At 44.3% G+C, this 24676-nt stretch overlaps 1 long non-coding RNA gene across 1 annotated transcript; it reads right to left on the reverse strand.

Moving 5' to 3' along the window:
• Positions 1–11170: 11170 nt before the first annotated feature.
• LOC127002538 (uncharacterized) lies at positions 11171–22866 on the reverse strand. The gene is made up of 3 exons (XR_007756328.1): positions 22681–22866; positions 11620–11732; positions 11171–11263 (listed from the first exon to the last, which is right to left on the reverse strand). It is a non-coding gene; the product is annotated as an uncharacterized LOC127002538 (long non-coding RNA).
• Positions 22867–24676: the final 1810 nt, after the last annotated feature.

The raw sequence follows: 24676 nt of genomic DNA on the forward strand, positions 1-24676 counted from the left end.
TTAAGAGGTAGAAGACTATCAGTATGAGGAGGAGAGCTGATGAGACGAAGAGCCTTAGCCTCCACTCTGTCCAGAAGAGCTGTGTGAGTGGAGCCCCCCCACACATGAGATGCATACTCCATACGAGGGCGGACAAGGCCCCTGTATATGGACAGCAACTGTACAGGGGAGAAGAACTGGCGGAGACGGTACAGAACGCCCAGCCTCGAGGAAGCTGATTTAGTAAGAGATGAGATATGAAGTTTCCAGTTGAGATTTTGTGTTAAGGATAGACCGAGGATGTTTAGTGTTGAGGAAGGTGATAGCTGGGTGTTGTCAAAGAATAGGGGATAGTTGTTTGGAAGATTGTGTCGAGTGGATAGGTGGAGTAACTGTGTTTTTGAGGCGTTGAAGGACACCAGGTTCTTCTTGCCCCAATCGGAAATAATAGTAAGGTCTGAGGCTAAGCGTTCTGCAGCCTCCAGCCTTGAGTCGTTAAGTTCCTGAAGGGTGGGTCTTCTATTAAAAGAAGTTGAATAATGCAGAGTGGAATCATCGGCGTAGGAATGGATAGGACATTTCGTTTTGGAAAGAAGATCATCAATGAACAACAGAAAAAGAGTGGGAGATAGGACAGAACCCTGTGGGACACCACTGTTAATAGATCGGTCAGAAAGGAAACTGGAGATAAAGGTACAGAGAGAAGGATAGAAGCCGTAGGAGGGTAGTTTAGAAAGCAAAGCTTTTGATATGTCCAGCGCAATAGCAAAAGTTTCACCGAAACGGCTAAGAGAGGATGACCAAGAGTCAGTTAAGAAGGCTAGGAGATCACCAGTAGAACGCCCCTTGCGGAACCTATACTGGCGATCAGATAGAAGGTCAGAAGTGGAAAGGTGCTTTTGAATCTTCCGGTTAAGGATTGATTCAAAAGCTTTAGATAGACAAAAAAGCAAAGGTATAGGACAGTAGTTTGAGGGATTGGAACGGTCACCCTTCTTAGGCACAGGCTGTATGAAGGCATACTTCCAGCAAGAAAGAAAGATAGATGTTGACAGGCAGAGGCGAAAGAGTTTGACCAGGCAGGGTGACAGCACGGAGGCAGAGTTTTTAAGGACAATAGGAGGCACTCCATCAGGTCCATAAGCCTTCTGAGGATTGAGGCCAGAGAGGGCATAGAAAACATCATTTTGAAGAATCTTTATAACAGGCATAAAGGAGTCAGAGGGGGGATGAGTAGGAGGAATATGCCCAGAATCGTCCAGAGTGGAGTTTTTAGAAAAAGTTTGAGAGAAGATTTCAGCCTTAGAGATAGATGAGACGGCAGTGTTGCCGTCAGGACTGAGGAGTGGAGGGAAAGATGAAGAAGTGAAGTTGGAGGAGATGTTTTTGGCTGGATGCCAGAAGTCACGGGAAGAGTTAGAGAAAGCAAGGTTTTGACATTTTCTATTAATGAAAGAATTTTTGGTTAGTCGGAGAATAGATTTGGCACGATTTCGGGCAGAAATGTAAAATTCATAATTAGCATTAGTTTGAAGGCTCTGGTACCTTTTGTGAGCTACCTCTTTATCATTGACAGCACGAGAACAAGCGTGATTAAACCAAGGCTTTTTAGCGTGAGGAGTAGAGAAAGAACGAGGAATGTATGCCGCCATTCCGGAGACAATCACCTCTGTGATGCGCTGAGCACACACAGAGGGGTCTCTATCCTGGAAGCAATAATCATTCCACGGGAAATCGGAAAAGTACATCCTCAGGTCGTCCCACTGAGCTGAAGCAAAATGCCAGAAGCATCGCCTCTTCGGTGGGTCCAGAGGGTGTACAGGAGCGATAGGACAGGATGCAGAAATAAGTTTGTGATCGGAGGAGCCAAACGGAGAGAACAGTTTGACAGAATAAGCAGAAGGGTTTGAGGTAAGGAAGAGGTCTAGAATGTTGTGCCGATCTCCAAGACGGTCGGGAATACGTGTAGGGTGCTGATCCAACTGCTCTAGGTCGTTGAGGATAGCAAAGTTGTAGGTTTGTTCACCAGGATGGTCAGTGAAAGAGGATGAAAGCCAAAGCTGGTGGTGAACATTGAAATCTCCTAGGATGGAGATTTCAGCGAAGGGAGAGTGGGTCAAGATGTGCTCCACTTTAGAATTCAAATAGTCAAAGAATTTTACATAGTTGGTAGAGTCAGGTGAGAGATAAACAGCACAGATGTATTTAGTAATAGAATGACAATGAAGTCTTAGCCAGATGGTGGAAAATTCAGAAGAGTCAAGGTCGTGGGCATGAGAGCAAGTGATGTCGTTGCGCACGTAGGCGCAACACCCAGCTTTGGATTGAAATTTAGGATAGAGATAGTAGGAGGGAACAGAGTAGAGATTGCTGTCAGTAGCCTCAGAAACCTGTGTTTCGGTAAGGAAGAGAAGGTGAGGTTTAGAGGAGGAGAGATGATGTTCCACAGAATGAAAATTAGAGCGAAGACCGCGAATGTTGCAGACATTGAGAAGAAAGAGGTTCGAGGAGTTATCAAGACACCTCTCGGGTCGGCAGCCAGAAGGGGAGTCCTCCCTGGGGGAATTTGTGGTCCCCCCCCCAGGTGGGGACTCCGAGGCTTGGTGTATGTGCGCCATTTTGAAATTTTTATTTTGGGAAACGGTGTATATGTTGTGTGAATGTAGTGTGGTGTGGATAAAGAGAGGATCTGTCTTTAGAGAGCATGCTGAACTACTCTCCGGTGTTGGTGAGACAATAGGGAAACGGTTAGTGAGGACATGGGAAGGGTCTTTGGGGGGCTTCAGCTCCCTTCTCACCTCCCATATATACCTTACCGGGAGTGGCTTGCGCCCGTTCGGTAGGTGTCTTCCTACCTACTCCAGCTTGTATGTATGTATGTGTGTGTATACCTCTGTATGTGTGTGCGGCGGAGAGGTTGGTCTGGTGGGCGGGTGGGCAGGTCTCCTACCTCACTTTAGGAGCCTATTAGTGAGTAACTCTGTCCACATTTGCACTGGGGTGTGACTTAATTAGCTAGGAGTGGTTATCTGTCCAGGTGGGTGGATGCTGACCTTGGCTAAAGATCATCCCTCAGGTGGATGGGGTAAGTGTGGTAGGGCCTTGCTCCATATAGACAGATAGAGAGATGGATAAATGAATAAATACATATAGATGGATAGATAGATACATAAATATAGGTATATATTATGTAATAGCTTGTGTAATGCTTGTACATACTGAAGAAAAGTACAGAACAAATAAAATACTTCCAAAGCACATTTATGCCTTTTATCCTGCACTAATAAATCTATAACATATACGGGATTTACTGGAAAACTACCAAGAACTCCATTATATAATAAATGTTCTATTAATCTCTGGCTAAGATGCTACATGCATAATATATGAAACTCAAAGTAGCACAACACATATGCAAAATATTGTTAATGATTCCTCTTCCTTTTATCTTTATTATTACACACACACACACACAGAGAGAGAGAGAGAGAGAGAGAGAGAGAGAGAGAGAGAGAGAGAGAGAGAGAGAGAGAGAGAGAGAGAGAGAGAGAGGGACTAAGGGCCCCTTAGTCCCTCTCTCGCTAGCTGGCAACCCCCTTAGTAAGGGGGTTGCCAGCTAGCTTAGGTCCTTTATACTTGTGGAGGGGGAGAGAGAGAGCGAGAGGCGGCTCCTCCCACTGACCACCTGACGTCACCTAATCTGCGCCTGAGGTGACCTCCCATTTATTTAGAGGTCCACAGCACCCTTGCTTTCGATTGTTTTGACTACGGAGAAAGAGCGAGCACCAACACTGCCGGCCTGCACATCACTGGAAGTCACATGTCTAGCAGCCCCAGGTGAACCAGCACCACAAGTGCCACCACAGGGAGTCGCTGAGCTACGGTTGTTGGGTTGTTGAGCACCACTCTTATGGTGAATTTTGTGTACTTCAAAAATGCGAATTTTCCTTCCAATCTTGCTTGTTGAGCTGAGGTAGTTGACCATTTCATTACTTGCGATGCTGGACACAGGTCTTCACTGATGAATATTCCACATCCTTTTAACTTTCTGGAGGTACTGACGACTGCTTCACGATCAATGAACTTCTCGAACATTGCCACGATTGATCGAGAAGCTTCAATTGGTCCAACAGGATGGGCAAGTTAAGGTTTCGCAGAGGGAGGCTGAAGTTTGTTATAATTTGCCGTTTGCTTCCATGTAGGCTGTTTCTGAAGTCAAAAAAAGCTTTAATTATGGCGCCCACTGTAGTCTTCTTGATAGTTGACTCGTTTCATATTGGCAACTCGAGATTTGTAAGCATCAATTTAGCTTATGTTGTCTTTTTCAAATTTTGTTCTTTTAATTTCTACTTTTAGGTCCAGAACTTCAGCTTGGGTAAATTCCAGGCTTTCTGTTAAGTCGCTTACCGTTGATTTCCGTGAAAGGATTTCAAACTTCACCTGATAGGTTACGATATCCAAAGCAGCTAAAAAGGCTCCTTTCTGCGTGTTCAAAAGCATTTCAGAGTATCCGAATCCATGTCTGGTCACTTTACGTATTTTTTGTAGAGTCATCAGTTGTTGATTAACTTCATGTGAAATCCTTAGAAATTTCTGGATACATGTCTCGAAATTAAATTGCAGAAAAAAACAAGATTAAAATTCATAAGACAAACCTGCACTACATACTTTGGGCTACAAAACATATGAATGAGTATGTCCCTTTCACATTTCTCGACAGTTCGCCATATAAATTACTTTGAAAAGACAAGCCTGATTTATCCAAACACTCCTAAAGTATGACCAATTACCAACAAAGTGATCACCATAGTCAGACAACAAATATCTGGCTGGGTTTGTAAGTACCTACGATATATTAAATTTGGACGGATGTGTATGTTTAATAGAACCTTTTTTGTCATCCCTAGACCACCAACGCTGGTTGACTCTTGCATAAGGGGTTTGGACAGTATAGGGATGAGCATGAGTAGAAAGTCGTGTGCAGCGGGGCCGCGGGAGGGGGGGAGGCATGCAGTTAGCAAGTTCAGAAGAGCAGTCAGCATGAAAATATCGATAAAAGATAGAAAGAGAGGCAACATTGCGGCGGAATTTGAGAGGTAGAAGACTATCAGTATAAGGAGGAGAGCTGATGAGACGAAGAGCCTTTGACTCCACTCTGTCAAGGAGAGCTGTGTGAGCGGACCCCCCCCCCCCACACACATGAGATGCATATTCCATTCTAGGGCGGACAAGGCCCCTGTAAATGGATAGCAACTGTGCGGGAGAGAAGAACTGGCGGAGACGGTACAGAACGCCCAGCCTCGAGGAAGCTGATTTAGTAAGAGATGAGATATGAAGTTTCCAGTTGTGATTTTGAGTTAAGGATAGACCGAGGATGTTTAGTGTTGAGGAAGGTGATAGCTGAGTGTTGTCAAAGAATAGGGGATAGTTGTTTGGAAGATTGTGTCGAGTGGATAGGTGGAGAAACTGTGTTTTTGAGGCGTTGAAGGACACCAGGTTCTTCTTGCCCCAATCGGGAATAATAGTAAGGTTTGAGGCTAAGCGTTCTGCAGCCTCCAGCCTTGAGTCGTTAAGTTCCTGTTGGGTGGGTCTTCTATTGAAAGAAGTTGAGTAATGCAGAGTGGAATCATCGGCGTAGGAATGGATAGGACAGTTCGTTTTGGAAAGAAGATCATCAATGAACAACAGAAAGAGAGTGGGAGATAGGACAGAACCCTGTGGGACACCACTGTTAATATATTTAGGGGAAGAACAGTGACCGTCTACCACGGCAGAAATAGAACGGTCAGAAAGGAAACTGGAGATAAAGGTACAGAGAGAAGGATAGAAACCGTTGGAGGGTAGTTTGGAAAGCAAAGATTTGTGCCAGACCCTATCAAAATCTTTTGATATGTCCAGCGCAATAGCAAAAGTTTTACCGAAACGGCTAAGAGAGGATGACCAAGAGTCAGTTAAGAAGGCTAGGAGATCACCAGTAGAACGCCCCTTGCGGAACCCATACTGGCGATCAGATAGAAGGTCAGAAGTGGAAAGGTGCTTTTGAATCTTCCGGTTAAGGATTGATTCAACAGCTTTAGATAGACAGGAAAGTAAAGCTATAGGACGGTAGTTTGAGGGATTGGAGCGGTCACCCTTCTTAGGTACAGGCTGTATGAAGGCATACTTCCAGCAAGAAGGAAAGGTAGATGTTGACAGGCAGAGGCGAAAGAGTTTGACCAGGCAGGGTGACAGCACGGAGGCACGATTTTTAAGGACAATAGGAGGCACTCCATCAGGTCCATAAGCCTTCTGAGGATTGAGTGTTGCCGTCAGGACTGAGGAGTGGAGGGAAAGATGAAGAAGTGAAGTTGGAGGAGATGTTTTTGGTTAGATGCCAGAAGTCACGGGAAGAGTTAGAGAAAGCAAGGTTTTGGCATTTTCTATTAATGAAAGAGTTTTTGGTTAGTCGGAGAATAGATTTGGCATGATTCCGGCCAGAAATGTGAAGTTCATAATTAGCATTAGTTTGAAGGCTCTGGTACCTTTTGTGAGCTACCTCTCTATCATTGACAGCACGAGAACAAGCGTGATTAAACCAAGGCTTTTTAGCGTGTGGAGTCGAGAAAGTACGAGGAAGGTATGCCTCCATTCCAGAGACAATCACCTCTGTGATGCGCTGAGCACACACAGAGGGGTCTCTATCCTGGAAGCAATAATCATTCCACGGGAAATCGGAAAAGTACATCCTCAGGTCGTCCCACCGAGCTGAAGCAAAATGCCAGAAGCATCGCCTCTTCGGTGGGTCCAGAGGGTGTACAGGAGCGATAGGACAGGATGCAGAAATAAGATTGTGATCGGAGGAGCCCAACGGAGAGAACAGTTTGACAGAATATGCAGAAGGGTTTGAGGTAAGGAAGAGGTCTAGAATGTTGGGCCGGTCTCCAAGACGGTCGGGAATACGTGTAGGGTGCTGGACCAACTGCTCTAGGTCGTTGAGGATAGCAAAGTTGTAGGCTTGTTCACCAGGCTGGTCAGTGAAAGAGGATGAAAGCCAAAGCTGGTGGTGAACATTGAAATATCCTAGGATGGACATTTCAGTGAAGGGAGAGTGGGTCAAGATGTGCTCCACTTTAGAGTTCAAGTAGTCAAAGAATTTTACATAGATAGTAGAGTTGGGTGAGATATAAACAGCACAGATGTATTTAATAATAGTATGACAATGAAGTCTTAGCCAGATGGTGGAAAATTCAGAAGAGTCAAGGTTGTGGGCACGAAAGCAAGTGATGTCGTTGCGCACGTAGACGCAACATCCAGCTTTGGATTAAAATTTAGGATAGAGATAGTAGAAGGGAACAGAGTAGAGATTGTTCTCAGTATCCTGAGAAATCTGTGTTTCGGTGAGGAAGAGAAGGTGAGGTTTAGAGGAGGAGAGATGGTGCTCCACAGAATGAAAACTAGTATCCTACATATCATGAATATGAAATATAAGTACTTAGCTACAAAATAACATATACAAGATGTCATTGTGATTAATGCTGTCCATATGTTTGTCAACAAAATTAATGATGAGCGATGGACTGACGGAGTGGATCATCCGTGCCGAGCGGCCGCTATTTAGCTGACGTCATTTTGAGGTCATTATTAACGTCGACGGATCGGTCAAAACGGAATAGTGGGAACCTCGCCTTACTCATTTCCCTCACCACCTTCCTTTTCCTCCATCCCCTCCTTTCCTCCCTTATTTTTTCTCTCCCTCACCTTCCTTTATTTACAGCCCTCTCTCCCTCTTATCACCTCCCTTACTCCTTACCTCCCTCCATCCCCTCCTTTCCTCCCTTATTCCCTCTATCCTCCCTTTCACTCCATCCACTTCTTTCTCTCCCTCTCCCCTCCCTTCTCTTCTCTTCCATCTTCTCTCCTCCCTTACTCTTTCTCTCCCTCTCCTTTCTTTTCCTCATCTCCTCCCTTCCCAGTTCCCACCTCCCTCCTCCCTTACATTCTCTCCCTCTCCTCCCTTACTCTTTCTCAGTCACGTTGTTTTGTTTTGAGGTGAGCCGAGTACCGCCCCCCCCCCCCCCACCGTCCCACTTTGACCCGCTCTATTGTTATATATCTCCATTATTTCTATCTCCCTTCCTTCTGTTTCCTCTATTCCTTCTTTCCTCTTCTTTATTCTTCTGCAATTCTCTCCTTTCTCCTTCTTTTTCTTTTCTCTTCTTCCTCTCTTCTCCTTTATCACACTTCTCATGTTTGTTATTGTAATTATTATTATTATTATTATTATTATTATTATTATTATTATTATTATTATTATTATTATCATTATTATCTCTCTCTCATATAGAAGAAGAAGAAAACTATTAAAACAAGAAGAAGAAAAAAACAACCTATAGCTGTGGAAAATGATTATAATTGGTTTCATGCACTAAATTAATGTTCCTTCCTTTACTGGTTTCTATTATCATATTACGAGTGTTATCATTTCCTCCACTGCATGAATATTGCACACATGTTTCTTGTTTTAATTGAAAATCACACAGTATGCGCTAACCACTCTTGCAGGAAGGCTGTTACAGTGGCGGACGACTCAATTCGAGGAAGGAGGAGGGAGGGAGGCGGAGAGCAATTTATTATCTTCTTTATTCTTTGTTCCATATCTCATAATAGAGGGGTGTCGATCCAGTGCAGATGTAGCTAACAGATGTGGAGTAGAGGACCTGCATGGAAACAGTGCTCAGAAGGGAAAGACTCCGATGGTTTGGACATGTAAAGAGAGCAGGGGAGGACACAGTGCTGGGAGTTGTGGAGAGAATGGTAAGATAGAGTGTCCGGTGCAGATGTAGCTTACAGATGTGGAGTAGAGGACCTGGAAACAGTTTCTTTTTTCCTTTTTTACACGTGACCTAAAGCGCCAGTAGGCTTTTTTTTATTAGGGGCCTGATGGTGGGCCCGAGCCCGTTATGGCGCAGACAAATGTTTATAGTGGCGCAATTATTATTGGCTCATGCTGCCCCCCGGAGATCATTCTTGATTTCACTTGCATAGCTTCTTCTAGAGTCCGGGTTGGTGGGTAGTCTTCAGGACAGCATGTGGGTAGTCTTAGGCCCCTCGGCGGTGACTGAAGAATCCCAGGTGGTTAGCGGCGGATTCGAACCCTCATCATCATCAACCCTGCGAATGCGGGGCCGGCACGCTAACCACTCCGCCACCACCTCAGAAACATGGAAACATGGAAATGCAGGCAACATAAAGCCTATTGGCTCATTACGAGGTTGCCGGCTTTGGTGATTTAATCTGCTCGACAGCCACTTGGGGCCTGGGGAGCAGATGAAAGCACCTCGACATTGACGAGCAGATGAAAGCACCTCGATATTGAGGAGCAGATGAAAGCACCTCAATATTCAGTTTACTCCCGACGCAGCGAAGTGACGGTCGATTCTATATTTGAAGGAGTTGATAGTATTCGCATTTACCACTTCTGAAGGAAGATTGTTCCAGTGACGGATGACTCGGTTTGAAAAGAAACTCCTTCCGATGGGAAAGACTCCGATGGTTTGGACATGTGAAGGGAGCAGGGGAGGATACAGTGCTGGGAGTTTTGGAGAGATTGAAAGTAAAAGGAAGGAGACCAGTTGGTAGACCTAGGAAAACGTGGAGAAGGTGTATACAGGAAGACGTGGCAGTGATGGGATTGGATGAGCATCAGGCAGAAGACAGAGCAGAATAGAGGAGACCCATAAAGCGTCCAACCGCTCAGGAAGAGTGAAAACGGACGTAAAACGAAATTATGATGATGATGATGATGATAGCTCATAATAGAAGAAGAAAATAACAGAACTAAGAACATTAAGTGACCTTGGATACGTTCAGTTCACTCCCGACGCAGTAAAGTGACTGTCAGTGGAATTGGAGTTGATCGTTTCCGCACTGACTACTTCTGCGGGGAGGCTGTTCCAGTGGTGGACGACTCTGTTCGAGGAAGGAAGTATGGAGAAGGGAGGGATGGGAGTGAGTTTTTTTTTATTATTTTCGTTAATCTTTGTTCTCTCGTTCCATCTCATCCTTCCACATGCTCACTGCCACATATACTTCACTACTGTTACTTAACTTAAATTGCTGATCATTTCACTTGACTTTCAGATTAAATAAGCTAACTGCCTCTGCATTGCCCCCCGTAGGGCTACAGCAGACGCTTTTAAAATTAGGAACAGCAGACGCTTTTAAAATTAGGAACAGCAGACGCATTATAAATTAGGAACAGCAGACGCATTATACATTAGGAACAGCAGACGCATTTAAAATTAGGATGAGTAATCACTTAAATTAACTTGAGAAACAAACAAAGATTAACATGATTCTGAGGGGAAGTAGGCACCCGTTTATTATATATATACACATGTCTGTACATCATCAAGACCCCAAGACCCAGACCAAGCATTCCTAAACGTATACTATAGTCGCAGCAGACGAGTATGAGGTCTTCGTTATCGTGTTCTGGCAACTTGCCATTACACATGCACACACACATACAGCTACATAATCAGCGACCTTATTTTTTTTTTACAACAGAGGAGTGGCCGAAAGATAGAGAAGAGCTGTGTGGGTGGAGCCCCCCACACGTGCGATGCATACTCCATACAAGGGCGGACAAGGCCCTTGTATATGGATAGCAGCGGTGCGGGGCAGAAGAACTGGAGGAGACGATACAGAACGCCCAACCTCGAGGAAGCTGATTTAGTGAGAGAAGAGATGAGAAGTTTCCAGTTAATATTTTGAGTTAAGGATAGACCGAGGATATTTAGTTCTGAAGAATTATAAGGTGACATCTGAGTGTAGTTGAAGAATAGGTGATAGGTTTTTGGAAGATTGTGTCGAGTTGAAAGGTGGATAAATTGGGTTTTTGAGGCATTGAAGGACACAAAAACCCAAAGTTTCCTTTTATCCCAATCGGAGATGATAGCAAGGTCTGAGGTTAAGGATTCTGCAGCCTCAGTCTTATAAACTAAAACAGATTTTTACGACAATTTCAATAATATGATTAATACTGACAAATGTGCCCTATGCGTAGACTATCATATAACATCGTAGACGCCATGATACCACGATAATTCACACCTCAGTCTCGGGTGCCGCGACGAAAGCCAAGGCTGTTACACAGAGACGGCCTTGGCACAGCACCATAACTCCTCCTCTTCATCTCTCCTTTCCTTCCTCCTCTTCCTCCTCACTCAGGCTTAGTGATGCGGAAGACGAAGACGAGACCCTCCTTGTCACAGAAATAGTTTGGGACGATGCGCCGCTCCACCTGAAGGAATTATGACCATCATTTCAAATACGTGACCTTCTCCCCCTGGCCAGCTGCTGACCATCTCCTTATACCAGTGTGTCGTGACAGGCGCCCATACAGTGAACAGCCCCGCCAGACAGAAACTTTGATTAGAGTAAATGTTTTCTTGTACCAATGTTGCCAGATAGTTGTACTCAGCCTTTTATATTTACCAACTTCCGACCCCAAAACTGTCTCCTGGGGCTCAATAACTAGATTCATTTATATCTATCATTAAAATAGTGAATTCCTGATGTTTCTTGGCAATAGTTAGGTGTCAAAAAACGGTAAATACTATGCTCTGAGTACGATAATCTGGCAACGATTCTCCCTACCTTCTTCCACTTCCCGTCCGCCTCCAGCTGGTCCATGTAAGGCTCCAGCTTGTCCTTGTAGGAAGGCACGGTCTGTAGGAACTCATGGCGCATCACGATGATCACGAAGCCTCCTGGAGTGCCGGAGAGGAGGAAATCAGTTAATCATTGGGGCATACGCTAGGGGGCGCGTCGTCTAGCCCACCCTAGGGAGACCGCCTCAAGGTTTACTCCAGGCAAATCTGAAGTCTCTATGTAGGCTCTTTCCCATCCTAAACGGCGCCTACGTTCGGCTGTTTGAAAAGCCTCTCGTAAAGTTGCTGGGATTACTATGAACTGTTTTGCGATCCTATAGTAGGAGTAGGTAGGAAGACACCTACCGAACGGGCGTGACCTACTCGGTGAGGATATATGGAAGCGAGGAGGGTGCTGAAGCCCTTCAAAGACCCTTCCCATGTCCTCACTAACCGTTTCCTTTGTCAGAAGAGGCAGGGGTGTCAGAAGACGAGTGTCCCCGAACACTACCATACCAAAGAACTGGAAAGATTTCTACGTGCTGATGAGAACAAAACTGAGCTGTTCAGTTTCCTCTCTCAACAAGTAGCAATTTTGTCACCAAGGATGGGAAGGAGATCTATGCAACCTGTGGACGCAATGTGCTCTCCTGCCCAGTGTGATTTGTCCAACCTCACCCCATGCTCTCACGAGGAAGCAGACACGCGACTGCTTCTGCATGTGTCAGATGCCGTTCAGAAGGGAGCCAAGAAAGTGATGATACGCACAGTCGACACTGATGTTTTGGTAATTGCAGTGGCTGGATTCATGAAGATCAACCCAGATGAGATGTGGATAGCTCTTGGTACTGGTGCCAGTTTCCGGTACATTGCTGTTCACAAATTGGCTTCAAATCTAGATCCAAGAACCTGTGCCACTCTCCCATTTTTCCATGCATTCACAGGGTGACACAGTGTCCTCATTTGCCGGGAGAGGCAAGAAAACTTCCTGGGACACTTGGAAGACTCTGCCTGAAGTGACAGAGGCCTTTCACGAAATCCAGCAAATGTCAGGTGATGTCAGTGAACTGTCCCTATCACGAGTCGAGCGCTTTGTGGTTCTGATGTATGATCGGACCAGCGATACCATGGAGGTGAATGAAGCCAGGAAACAGCTCTTCACTCAGAAGTCCAGGACCCTGGAGAACATTCCACCCACAAAGGCTGCTTTGATGCAACATATTAAGCGTGCCGCCTACCAGGCCAACATCTGGAACAATGCATTAGTTCCTGACCCTGAACTTCCAAGTCCCTCTGATTGGGGTTGGGTCAAGGAAGCAGCAGGATGGCAGCCACTCTGGACCACCCTTCCAGAAGCATCAAAATCCTGCTATGAACTAATACACTGTGGCTGCAAGAAAGGGTGTGGCGGGCGCTGCAAGTGCAGTAAAGCGGCCCTCAAGTGTACTGCCCTGTGTACCTGTTCAGGAGACTGCTAGGATCTAGAAAACATATCTTCTGTGTTATTCAGACTATTGTCTCCGCATTAAGCGTAGCATTAATATACACTGCCTGAAGTCATTAATCTATCATTTTACATTGTCTTTTTTTTTTTTTTTTTTTTGTCTCTTGGTTCTTTTTGGTTCTGTTACAGATTACCACAAGTCATGGATATTGTACTTTACTGAGACTAGGCCTATGTATGTTCTTCAGACTATTGTCTGCATATTCAATAAGCACTGTTTGGAGTCCTTTATCGAACTTTTTTTGTCCTTTTTTTATTTTTGGTTGTTTTTGGTTTTGTTTTGTTATGCAGTGATCTCCTGCTGAATTGTAAGTCTGCATAACTATATGCAACAATAAATTAAGACTTATGTTTAAAAATGGTGTGTGTGGTAATCATTCAATCGAAAAGTGCAAAAATGGAGCTTTAACATCGCACAAGTGTAACGACCTTTCATTGGCCTCAGAGGCCAGATCAAAAATGCCTCCACAACTGAGAATGAACTTTATGGTATACAGAAACACTCCTGAAAATTTCATGCTTTAGTCATGAAGTGCACAATACCTCCCATATGTGAGCTTATCTGCTACACTACATGGGTTATCGCTGGAATGATTTTGTGTCAAACTGGCGACTACCCCGTGAGACTGATTCGACATATATTACCTGCATAGTCCGTCAACGCCAACTCCGGCTATTCGGGCACGTGACACGTTATCCGGAGGCTGATCCTGCTTATCGGGTTGTCTCTCCCTAAGTGGAGGAGGCCAAGGGGACGCCCACGGAGTTGTGGCTTGAGCAAGTCATTAGATCCTGCCGGAAGGTATTCGGGTTGGGAAGGGGGCCTGCATGGAGACTCCCCCGGAGTGAACCCCAGGGCTTGGCGTCGTAGGTGGGCGAGGCAACGCGCCCCCCGGCGTATGCCCCCATTGATTGATTGATTGATCTATCTGCCTCTCCCTTCAATGCACTCTTGGAGCAAAACCATCTGTCATTAACCTACTTGCAGTCTTTCCTCACCTTCGTCATTCCTCCTATTCAATTTCTTCTTCCTAACAACCCTCACCTCATCTCACAATATTACTATACCCCAACTTTCTCTCTCATTCTAGTCCTCCTTTTCCTCTTCTGTTCGACGCAGCCTTGACCTAATTTCACAAGCAGGTTAAGGTTACTAACAAGCACTCCTCATGGTAACGTGTCTCTTCCCCCTTGGACGCTGCCCCGCACTCACCCGCGGCCTCCCTTCCCTTTGGTGCGCAGGGCGCGGTGGTGGCGCACAACCAGACCTAGGCGTGATCGTGAGCAGACAGAGCCTCGTTCTGCAGCACCTGAGGCGGGAACACGCGGGAACTACACGTGCGGGGCCACCAACCACGAGGGCACAACACAAGCAATGCCGTCACAGTACCCATCAAACGTTCTCTCCTCTCTCTCTCTCTCTCTCTCTCTCTCTCTCTCTCTCTCTCTCTCTCTCTAAGTTCACGTAGCTCTCATAAAGAACATAAGTGCACAATTTTTCTTCTCCGTCTTCCATCTCGACAGTATCGGCGTCACTGGGGGCCGCTTTCACAGTCATTTTGTTTTGTTTTGATCGTTACCAATGGCTGTTATCGCCGCTATAGTATTCCCACGTAAAACTGTCCGATGGCGTAGTGGCGGCTGCGGGGTTAGCCTAGCACCGCACATTACCACACATTATCAACAGCTCTCCCTTCCTCTGCAGCCGCCACTACCCCATAGGCCAGTTTCACGTGGAAAATTATAGCGTCGATCGCACCCTTCAGGAACTTAACGACTCAAGGCTGGAGGCTGCAGAACGCTTAGCCTCAAACCTTACTATTATTTCCGATTGGGGCAAGAAGAACCTGGTGTCCTTCAACGCCTCAAAAACACAGTTTCTCCACCTATCCACTCGACACAATCTTCCAAACAACTATCCCCTATTCTTTGACAACACCCAGCTATCACCTTCCTCAACACTAAACATCCTCGGTCTATCCTTAACTCAAAATCTCAACTGGAAACTTCATATCTCATCTCTTACTAAATCAGCTTCCTCGAGGCTGGGCGTTCTGTACCGTCTCCGCCAGTTCTTCTCCCCTGCACAGTTGCTGTCCATATACAGGGGCCTTGTCCGCCCTCGTATGGAGTATGCATCTCATGTGTGGGGGGGCTCCACTCACACAGCTCTTCTGGACAGAGTGGAGGCAAAGGCTCTTCGTCTCATCAGCTCTCCTCCTCATACTGATAGTCTTCTACCTCTTAAATTCCGCCGCAATGTTGCCTCTCTTTCTATCTTCTATCGATATTTCCACGCTGACTGCTCTTCTGAACTTGCTAACTGCATGCCTCCCCCCCTCCCGCGGCCCCGCTGCACTCGACTTTCTACTCATGCTCATCCCTATACTGTCCAAACCCCTTATGCAAGAGTTAACCAGCATCTTCACTCTTTCATCCCTCACGCTGGTAAACTCTGGAACAATCTTCCTTCATCTGTATTTCCTCCTGCCTACGACTTGAACTCTTTCAAGAGGAGGGTATCAGGACACCTCTCCTCCCGAAACTGACTTATCTTTCGGCCACCTCTTTGGATTCTTTTTAGGAGCAGCGAGTAGCGGGCTTTTTTTTTATTAATGTTTACTTTTTTGTGCCCTTGAGCTGTCTCCTTTGCTGTAAAAAAAAAAAAAAAAAAAAAAAAATTGGTAACGATCAAAACAAACAGTGACTGTGAAAGCGGCCCTGAGTGTCGGGGTTTATTTCCTATCATGGTATTCCAGGGCAGAAGACAGACGGACAGACAGACGGACACGGCGCCTGTTGAGTAGCTCTCGTGTCAGTGGCTGCAGTGCTGTAATGTACATCACTTAATTTTTCATTTAAACGTCAAAAACGAGACCATTTGAATTTACATCTAACGTAACAAACCTTTTCGTCAAATTTGTCTATAGTGAGACTCTTTCAATCCTCAATCTCCTCAAAAGAAAATGGAAGAAATGTTTAACTCAAACACGGCGACATATTACGGTGCTTCTATTACTATTCCTAAAACTTTTGATTTTCTTATTATCACCAAGATGCTGATTACTGTACTTGTAATTTATTACTATACTCGGTCATCAATACCTATTTCTGTTAACTTCGTATATGATTCCAGTAATCGCCTGTAATTTTTTTTAAAGGATATGTATCTTTTACAATCGTATTGTGATTACAAAACACTATAATTGAATTTAACTAATTATTGTTAAAAGTAAACAACGATTAAATAAATGTTAAACAAGACAATTAAAAAATATCTCGTCTATAACACATAAGAACATAAACAAGAACATAAGACTGTAGCAGTCTTCAAGAGGCCGGTAGGCCGGTACAAGGCAGCCCATGTGAACCTGTGAATCTAACCCCACCTAATATCACTGTCTTTGAATTTATCTAATCTATTTATGAATATGACAATTGTATTGGCACTCACCACATGACTGCTCAGCCTGTTCCACTCATCTACCACTCTGTTAGTAAACCAATTTTTGCCTACGTCCCTGTTGAATCAGAATTCATCCAGTTTTAACCCATTACTACGTGTCCTACCCGGTTCTCTTACCATCAAAACCTTATTAATATATCCCTTATTAAGGCCTTTTATTCATTTAAAAACCTCTATCAAGCCACCACACACCCTTCGCCTTTCTAAACAATGCAAGTTTAACTGTTTAAGTCCTTCCTTGTTTTGCAACATGATGTGTCCTAATCTAGTACATCTAATACAGTAGAAAAGTTGCATTCCGATAAGATCACAAGAAAATATAAACCTTGTGCTTATAAGTCATTAATATTACTATATCATTACTAATAACCCATGTCTGATGAAACTATTTTTTTTCATATCTAATGTCGAAAGACAACTCGAACCAACTGCTTCTCCTTGTCTTTGATTCAATAATGTGGTCTTGCGAGCACACGTGTGGGCCAAGGAATCCTGCAAGCATCTGGTGGATAAGTCAAGACAAACTTCCCCATAGACGAACATAAAGTAAAACTACAAGACAAACTTCCCCATAGACGAACATAAAGTAAAACTACAACAGACGGAAGGAAAGACTGCTGGCATAATGTATATCGTTCACTCTCTCCCCGCGGATTACGTGTGCCAATTTGGGCATCACTAACCCCTAAGTCTATATACACGAAGTCAAGTCATACGCAGGTTTGTGGGAGGAGACACAGCCAAGGCGTGGTTTATGCGCGACACTGCTTGGAGACAAACTAGAGAATGTAGAAACAGGGATTTAGAGAAAACGAGGAAAGGCGGACTAATTTAAATCCATCACTTCAACATGCCCTCCCTCACATCCCACACCGCCGTGTGTAGTCATTGAAATTACCGTCACGCAATAACACAATAAAAATACATATTTTTTCGTCAGTGGGTTGCCTGAACGCGCTGTGAAAGAAGGCAAGAATGCACATCCAGAGTGCACATACGGCCCCAACTTTAGTCACCCCTGAACTGGCGTGTATTTTTTTTTTTTTAGCTCCAAGTGACGTCATTCCCCTGCTCCGCCCCAAAACCGCCTCCTGCGCGTACCGGTCGCAGTTTTCAAGCAGGGTGACTTGACTTGGTATATATAGACTTAGACTAACCCCAATACTAATGAAGCGTGCTCGATAAACGGGAATAAATGGCGGCGTAACTCTGGCTGGCCGCTCATATTTATCCTCGCGGCCGTAAATATGGACTTGAACACAACCCGCTGAACGGAATTAATGAATGATCACGTATCGTTCAACAGCAAACCTAAAGCCACACACCCCTTTTTTTATTTATCACGAAACATTAGAAAAAAAAAAAAAACGACTACCCCTTTCCTCTGATAACCACGGGTAAGGCTGCACATGGGAATAAGTAAAAATGGAATACAACGCAACACAACTTATGGGTGATGACTTAATAATACAGCTCTTTACTGTATTGGGGAGACAGTGGCAGTGGGACTCGGTGGCTGAATGGATAGCATGACGGCGTCGCGTTCGGGACGACGCGAGTTCAATCCCCGCCCGGTGTCACCAAGCTGGGATTTTTCAGCCGCCGCCGAGTGGTTTAAAACTACCCACATGCTGTCCAGAAGACCACTTATCAACCCGGACTGTAGATTCTAGGATTAAAGATGAGCTCCGGGAGGGCAGCATGAGCCAATGGAAGATGGCGCCACTATAAACACTCGCCTACGCCAGAACGGACTTGGCCGACCATCATGCCCCACCGGGAAGAAGCCTTGGGCCGACCATCAGGCCCCACCGGGAAGAAGCCTACTAACAGGCTGGAGCCGTCTATAACGCCCCTCAAAAAACCCTACCGGCGCTACAGACAGCACACAAAAGTGTAGCAAATCTGAGGCATTCCAGTGGAAAACAAGTTCGCGGTTCACAGTCTGTGTTTCTGGAGTGACGGAAGAAAATGTTGTGGGCAGCCCGGCGTGGAGACAAATCTCATCAATGTATTTTAGTCCATCCGATCCTGATCTGCGCATGCGCAGAACCCAATGTTTACTATCACAGTGTTGATATTCTAGTTTGTCCAGGCAAGATGGCGGCAATACAGCATGCTAGTTTTTATGAGAGAATGGCCCAATTCCAGGATGACATTCAAGGGTTATCACAGTTATCACATTTACCGACATACAAGGGATATAGGTTATTACATTTATCACATTTACCGACTTACAAGGGGTATAGGTTATTACATTTATCACATTTACCGACTTACAAGGGGTATAGGTTATCACATTTATCACATTTACCGACGTACAGGGGGTGCAGGTTATCTCATCAATCACATTTACCGACGTACAAGCGGTGCAGGTTATATCACTTATCACATTTACCGACATACAAGGGATATAGGTTATCACAGTTATCACATTTACCGACATACAAGGGGTATAGGTTATCACAAGGGATGCAGGTGCAGGGGCTCCACTCACACAGCTCTTCTGGACAGAGTGGAGGCTAAGGCTCTTCGTCTCATCAGCTCTCCTCCTCATACTGATAGTCTTCTACCTCTTAAATTCCGCCGCAATGTTGCCTCTCTTTCTATCTTCTATCGATATTTCCACGCTGACTGCTCTTCTGAACTTGCTAACTGCATGCCTCCCCCCCTCCCGTGGCCCCGCTGCACTCGACTTTCTACTCATGCTCATCCCTAATACTGTCCAAACCCCTTATGCAAGAGTTAACCAGCATCTTCACTCTTTCATCCCTCACGCTGGTAAACTCTGGAACAATCTTCCTTCATCTGTATTTCCTCCTGCCTACGACTTGAACTCTTTCAAGATCCCGAAATTAACCTCTGATTTTGGACACTCCTTTAACCTCTGTTCGGGAGCAGTGAGTAGCGGGCCTTTTTTTCTTTTTTTTTTCTTTGCGCCCTTGAGCTGTCTCCTTAGCTGTAAAAAAAAAAAAAATAAAATACAGGAAAGTGGGGCAAAACGGCACCCTTAAGTTTTAACTCCAGATTTTGCATCAATTTTGTAGTATTCAAATAATAATATTCAAAGATACTTGGTGTTTTTGCAATCTTTATTCATCATTAAACAAAATAAACTCTCTTTGGAAGAACTACTTTGGATCCTTTACTCATGAATTTAAAAAAATAAAATAGCCACAAGTGGACCATTTTGTACAACGGTCGGGGCAAAACGGACCTCACGTATGGGGCAAAATGTCCCTCATATGGAAATGCTTGGTAACATGCCAAACATACGTTTTGACAGATAATCACATTAGAAAGATTACTTAACAAAACTAAAATAATCTAGTTCTTATTCCATTAGAAAATAATTGCTCTTAGGCTCAGTAGCATGAAGAACAATTAGTTCCTATAAACTACTCACAAATGAAAAGTGATATTACCTTCCTCAACATAAAGTTCTTATTCCATTACAAAAATAAATGATCTGTGGCTCAATAGCATGAACACCAATGAACTCTCATGAAACTACTCACAAGTGAAATTACCTTTCTGAACATAAAAGTTCTTAATGCATTACAAAAATAATTGTTCTTTTGCTCAATAGCATGAACAACATGAACTCACAAACGAAAAGTGACATTACCTTCCTGAACATAAAATTAATATTCATATAAAAGAAACAGAGAACACTTTGTCCTTATCTTTGTTCAGTGAAGTTGTGAGTTAGTTAGCAGCAAAAAAATAATTATTATTGTTAAGTGGGCCGTTTTGCCCCAAGGGCAATGAAAATGTTAACAACAATCTCAGCGGAACAATGGCGGTGCAGAAAAATGTTTCAGTAGTCAGACTCATTCACAGAGTAACACCAAAAAATCATGCAATAACACATGAAATTATGAGTCACAGTATTCCTACAAACACTATTTTATCAGACCCTTACCAATAGATCGTCTGGTGATAAAATATTCTGGGATTTTTCACATACAAACAAACGACGGCGTCCATACTTGCCCCGATGTTACAGCTGACTAATGAGCCGAGGAGTAAGTCCATATCATTATCAATAGCTGGCAGAAGCTAAAAACACAGAAAACGGGGTGGTCCATATTACCCACCTATGCCATTTTGCCCCACCTCCCCCTACAAGTGGTGCAGGTTATCTTATTTATCACATTTACCGACATACAAGGGGTGCAGGTTATCTCATTTATCACATTTGCTGACATACAAGAGGTGCAGGAATCAACTTTCATATTTCACGCATTTTCCAAATTCAAAACATACGTCATCATTTACTTTCATAAAAAACAAATATAAACTCGGGTGGGACAGATCACAATAAGTAAGCGAGAAAAGATATGGTACCGTGCCGAAAATAATCCGCCCTGTGTATGTAAACAAAGTCCGCGCATGCGCAGATCAGGATGGGATGTTCACCCATAGCGGATCGTTGGCAACACTGCTTACATCACAATGGCCGCTTCCCCGCTCCAACCAAAACAAATGTAGGCTATGCCTTTTCACTGGTGTTCTAATGCGATTCTGTTGATTTCTCGACCTCATTTGAAATGCATATTAGTCGATTTCATGCAAACCCACTCAGAAACCCTGTGTTCCCACAGGTCCCCCAAGATCGTTTAGGGAAGGGGATAGGCATAACTTGAAAAGAGGCATAACTCGAAAAGTAGACATTTGCGACGGAAATGAGGAACAAAATCACGGAATTCTCTACATCTACACGGGTAGGCGGTGGCCGAACTGGTAGCGTACTGGGCCCACATTCACCGCGTGATGGACAACGCGGGTTCGAATCCCCACGCTACCACTCGGATTTTTCAGTCACCGCCGAGTGGCTTAAAACTACCCACATGCTGTCCTGAAGACCACCCATCAACCCGGACTCTAGAGGAAGCCGTCCAAGCGAATCAAGAACGAGTTCCGGGGGGCAGCATGAGCCAATGCAAGATGGCGCCACTATAAACACTCGCCTGCGCCAGAACGGGCTGGACCGACCATCAGGCCCCACCTGGAAGAAGCCTTGGGCCGACCATCAGGCCCCACCAGGAAGATGCCTACCAGCGCAACAGGCAACGACGTAAAAAAAAAAATATATAAATAAATAAATAAAAAAATCTATCAGCAGAAAAACATGAACCACGTGAGAAAATCGTTGGTTGGGTGAAACCGTAAATTGACCAAAAAAAGTTACTGCAAAATAATAGCAGTTTTCTTAAATGCATAATAATAACTTAGTATTCGTAAATGCAAAGTAATGGCTTAGTTTCATAAATGCAAACGAATCGCTTAGTATTCTTAAATGCAAAATAATAGCTTTGTAATTCAATTCAATTCACAATAGCCTACCGGTTTCCTAAATGCGCCGGCTGGCATGGTCGATGACGTCATTACATAACATTGTCAAGCGAGAGTTAAATGGTTTCATCATTATATATTTTTAGATCATATCAGAATATTTGTGCAAGTTATCAATGTTTTCTTCGTATTTTCTTAGGAAGGACGTTGCATGAATGAATACAACATTTATTCAAATGCATAATAGCGTTGTAAACAACTTTAGCTGTCCTTGACTAAATTTGAACGAAATTACAAACTTGTTATCAGTGTGCACAACTGACAAATTCATATATAATAAATTATGGAGAGTGTATATGTAGTGACATATCTGAACATTAGCCTCTTTCCATGCGGTGTATATATTTTAAAGTCGGGGCCGGTGAACGAAACTCAGTGGACAGTGTGTCAACACTTGTGTCCCACGATTGTACAACAGTAGTTTTCCTGGGTTATTGGTCATGGAGTTCCCTGACTTTAGGCACTGTAAAGCCAAAGACAGGGAGGGGATAGTAGTTGGGGTAGTGCTAATTGCCAGTTGAGCAACGTAAAAAAGCAACGAAAAGGGGGTGGGGGGTGAAAAGGGGCAGTATACACGATTTGCCGTTTCTGTTGTAACCGACGGTGGAATTTACGAGCTCACATGACTATACACGGAAGGAAGTACTGTTGTAGGTGATACAATCCTTTCACTTTCTTATTCCTGAAACATCAGTACAAACCTCTTGTGCTGCTACGAGGCAACCCACGGAAATACTTACCAGGAATCGGTGTTCGGTCCCTCAGGCTGCCCCTCCGTCGCTGCGTCAATCTAGGTTACACGCGACACAGCAACTGGTCACATGCGTTCGGAAGAGTATTTAGGAGCCTCAAAGGGTACGTAATGGTTACACTTACGACAGGGCACGCGCCACTACCGCCGGACTCCTCGTATGTGGGCTCCGTCACCTCAGGCAGTCGTGCGCCACCCTGCTGTGTTGCCACCGGCCGTTGGGGTAGATTCCCTGGGACAAGGTTACCCGAGGTCTCCTCAGAATAGTATACTCAGTATGACTTGATTAACGATGAGTGAAGGGTATTTGCTTTGGAGACTATTTGAGAAAATATCACCCACTAAGAGTTAAAAAGTAAAGTTGATTATGGCGGAATCTGAAAACTTTCCATCGCCTATAGATGACTGAACTTCTGTTGGAGAAACAAGCAATGAAACCAACTCGTCCCCGGATCCGATGCGCGTTAACAAACAACGTCGTTGTCTGAGAATTACAATGCATTTCTTGTACATTTTTATTTTCTTGAAAATGAAGATTACGAAGATTCAAAACAATTACTTCCTTAAAACGCTGAGCTGCATACACAAAACAAAGCAAATATTACAAGTGTAAACACAAGATTTACTCATGCTCGTTAAGTGCTTGCTTCGTGCCTACGTGTGGAGCGCTGCCACCACTAGTGGAGGGGTACAGTGGAAGTGATGCAACATCTTGTCAGGATGACACGACAGTGTAGCGCAAGTCATATGCAACCCTTACCTCCCATAATGGAGGCTCGTTACTCTTCATAAATTATTATACCTACCGTTCGTGATTTCCCTCAGTTTAGTGAGGACATACAGGTCAGTAGACGGATGGTTTGCTCTCTCTCTCTCTCTCTCTCTCTCTCTCTCTCTCTCTCTCTCTCTCTCTCTCTCTCTCTCTCTCTCCACTGCCCACCCCACACGTCAGGCCCGTCGGGTTATCAATTTCTTTCCCGTCCGCTGCCGATTGTTAATAAAAAACTTGACTTTGGAAATAAGCGAGATACGAGCATTTTCAATTTAGATATGTTTGCTTGAATTACACTGTACGTGTGTGTGTGTGTGTGTGTGTGTGTGTGTGTGTGTGTGTGTGTGTGAGGAGTGAATATATTTTTGGCTCAGGCTCCTAGGTAGGGGGAAGTGGGGTAAGATGAACCACTTTTTAGATTTTTCGACCTGGGGTCTTCCCTGGTAACGTGACCCTGTCTCTGTCAGTGTTCATTTGAGCAGCTGTCATTTACCTTTAACCATAAACAAAATTGATATTCTCCTGATAAGGCTTTCACCTTTTTAAAGCCTTTAAAAAAGAGGATAGTACACATTTTTTATGTATCAATAGTACATATACATTCTTTTAAAAGGATAAAAAATCCTTTTGAAAATTTAGCAAAATGCACTTATGTCCATCAACAGGCCTACGAGAGATTGAATCTTCCCAAGTCACATGGGAACACAAACTGGTTCGACTTTCGCAGACTACCAGACAAGTTTTTCGGAGCTGGTAGTGTCACCGAAATATCTTTTTTATCGAATGATGCTTCATCATTGTGGTCGATTATGAAGGCCTGTTTGCTTTCAGTGGGCCTGTGTCCCGGGATTCTCTTCATGAAAACTCCCTCGATTTCATCACCGTCGATTACGTCGACTCTTGCGACATATCTTTGTGTGGTTTCCTTCATGCTATGAATGTTCACTACCACGAAACCGCCTTCCATTAACTCGTCATCCGATATATCGTCATCAGAGTCTTGTGTAAGTGAATCCATGGTCTCGCATGCATCGTCCTCACTATCATCATCCGAAGTGGCATTATAGATGCTGACTTCTGTCTCTTACCAAACAAATTCTTCACAATTTCTTTATTCGCCTTGGCGGCCTATTTTTCTTCTCTCTCTGCTGCTACTTCATCCCGGACTGGCGTATCAGTCAGTATTTTTGTGGCCCTTTGCTTTTCTTTCTTT

The sequence above is a fragment of the Eriocheir sinensis genome, chromosome 23, assembly GCF_024679095.1.
Source record: "Eriocheir sinensis breed Jianghai 21 chromosome 23, ASM2467909v1, whole genome shotgun sequence".
In the NCBI taxonomy this organism is placed as follows: domain Eukaryota; kingdom Metazoa; phylum Arthropoda; class Malacostraca; order Decapoda; family Varunidae; genus Eriocheir; species Eriocheir sinensis.